Source organism: Oryctolagus cuniculus, chromosome 7, assembly GCF_051225735.1.
Source record: "Oryctolagus cuniculus isolate XC-2025 breed Fujian yellow rabbit chromosome 7, ASM5122573v1, whole genome shotgun sequence".
Lineage (NCBI taxonomy): Eukaryota > Metazoa > Chordata > Mammalia > Lagomorpha > Leporidae > Oryctolagus > Oryctolagus cuniculus.
Window position 1 is genome coordinate 138,397,051 of NC_142873.1, and position 2,759 is coordinate 138,399,809.

General features: G+C 43.3%; 1 pseudogene; it reads right to left on the minus strand.

Annotated features, from left to right (window-relative positions):
* Positions 1-1,785: 1,785 nt before the first annotated feature.
* Positions 1,786-2,459, minus strand: LOC127487242 (RNA-binding protein 7 pseudogene; annotated as a pseudogene).
* Between the last annotated feature and the right edge of the window lie 300 nt (positions 2,460-2,759).

A 2,759-nucleotide genomic window follows, 5' to 3' on the forward strand; every position in this document is an offset into this window, starting at 1 on the left:
GCCTCCACCTGCGGTGCCAGCACCCCATATGGGCACTGGTTTGAGTCCAGACTACTCCACTTCTGATCCAGCTCTCTGCTATGGCCTGGGAAAGCAGTAGAAGATGGCCCAAGTCCTTGGGCTCCTGTACCCACATGGGAGACCTGGAAGAAGCTCCTGGTTCCTGGCTTCAGATTGGATTAGCTCCAGTGAGTAAGGCCACTTGGGGAGTGAACCAGCGGATGGAAAACCTCTCTCTCTCTCTCTCTCTCTCTCTGCCTCTGCCTCTCTGTAACTCTGCCTTTCAAATAAATAAATAAATCTTTTTCTTTTTTTGGTTTTGTTTTGTTAATACATTAAAAAACAACATAGTACAAAAGTGGTATTAAAAGGATCCAATTCTTTAAGGAATTAATTTTTATAAGCAATTCAGTAATAGAAGGACAACTACATTTTGATGCATAAGAATTCAAAAAATTTTGATGCACAAGATTAAAAAATTTTAAAATCAGCAAAGTGTTTAAATTCTTCCCAATGTTCAAGAAAAAAAAGAAAATGTACAATCTCCATAACAAAATGTGTCCTTGTATGCACATCCTGGATACTCTGAAATGTTACATTTTTTAAAAAAATGTGTTTATTTATTTGAAAGGCAGAGTTACAGAGAGGCAGAGAGAGAGAGAGAGAGAGAGAGAGAGAGCGAGAGCACTCTTCCATCTGCTGGTTCACTCCCAAAATGGCTGCAATAGCCTGAGCTGAGCTGATCTGAAGCCAGGAGTCTCCCATGTAGGTACAGGGGCCCAAGGACTTGGGCCATCTTCTGCTGCTTTCCCAGGCCACAGCAGAGAGCTGGATTGGAAGTGGAGCAGCCAGGACTCGAACCGGCGCCCATATGGGATGCCAGCACTGCAGGCAGTGGCTTTACCTGCTACACCTCAGCACCAGCCCCAGATGTTAAAATTTTTAAAGTTTGAGACATACAAGGCAGCACTTAAATTCTTCATGGATGTTTTGTCCAGTAAGCATTTTTTCAGTCAAACGCTTTACCCTTTTATCTATGAATTGACATGTTTTTCTTCCTGAGAAAGCGAATTTATATTAACACTGTTAACTTCTAATGTAAAAATATACGAGATGCTCAACTTCCTATGTGACTTCAGTCGTACATCAAACGTGATTTATTGAATAAATTCCAAAGCTTTAGAATGACGTAGGGTGTGTTGATTTACACTTATGTGTTCAATTAGGATGAAACTGAAAGAGCACATCACAGAATTTATACTTAAATTTTCTAAGTTATGCAATATGATTTATCCCCAGAGTTAACCATTAAGCTTCATCAAATAAAATGTTAATAAAGTGAATCACTGAAAAGTCATGCCTTCTAATTTATTACCATAATCCTGATAGCCATTTCAGATGACGGATTTGCATATTTTCTTTCATACACACCAAAATCTGATTCACTAACAAGAAATTTCTTGCAATACAAAGGCATAACAGATAATTAAAATATTTGCTTTATAATTCAAACAATCTATGTAATCCGCCCTCCCTAACCTGTGTAAAATGATGCAGCATTTTCTTTTGCCTAAAACTCTGGGGTGAAAGGTTACTGATGTACTACAAGTGGAACCACAGTCCTCCTTCCTGTATTAAATTGCAACTAGCAGCTTTAAAAAATTATAAAGAAAGTTGGCAACTTGTAAAGCTGCTCTATACAGTTTCTAAAAAAAAATAGCTCCAGAGCAACTCGGTCAAAAGTGCCTAAAATGACCCTATGACACAAGGTCCTTTTAACACTCGTTAGTGTCGAGATGAACACCATTTCCTTCGCTACCACTGTCTCTCCTGTTATCACAGTCTTAGCTCCAGCCTTTGTGGCTCCTGTCTCCACAGCAGCCGTGGCCGCAGCTCTGACCCTGCTGCCCGGGGTGAGAATCCCGGCTGGTGTGTCCTGGCGCCCCTGGGAGCCGGAAGACCGGCTGCAAGGATGAGCCTAGGTGAAAAGCCTGACTGATCCACACCTGGAGACCCAGATTTCCCACCACGTGACATCTGTCTGCAAATGTCATCCATCCCTGCTGGCCTCTGATAGTTTTCCGGAGAAGAGAAAGTCCTCTGGTTCATCTGTGCCGATGGAGCCTCATTATCCACAGCCCTTTCGTAGCTGCTGCTGCGGGATGTGGAGGTAGGGCTTGAATTTCCAGCCCGATGCCGGGGCTGTGACACTGTGACATCCTGCGAGGCACCTCTGCCTCCTGATCTGAACTGAATTTTGATGGGCCTTCCAAAAAGTCCGATTCCGTGAAGTAGATTCATTGCATAAGGAACGGACACCTCGTGTTTGAAATTTGCAAATGTGAACGCTGTGGTTTACCATCACCTTTGGTACTGGGCCAGCCTGGCGGAAAAGCTCCAGTTTTAATCTCAATGTCTCCCACAAAGGGAGTGATTGCCTCTGTGGCCACTGCTCCCATCTCAGGGTCGCCCCCTCCCAGCCCAGGCCCAGGGATCCCAGCCGATGCCCCCACTAAGAAATAAGTCTCTTACAAAAAAAAAAAAAAAAAAAAGAATAAAGGTCTCTCAGTGATAGCCTCTGTTCCCAATTTTTTTTGAAGATTTATTAATTTATTATTTGAAAGGTAGAGTTACAGAGAGAGAGAGAGAGAGAGAGAGGTCTTCCATCCGCTGGTTCACTCCCCAAATGACTGCAATGGCTAGGGGCTGGGCCCATCCGAAGCCAGGAGCTTTTTTCAGGTCTCCCACAAGGCTACTAC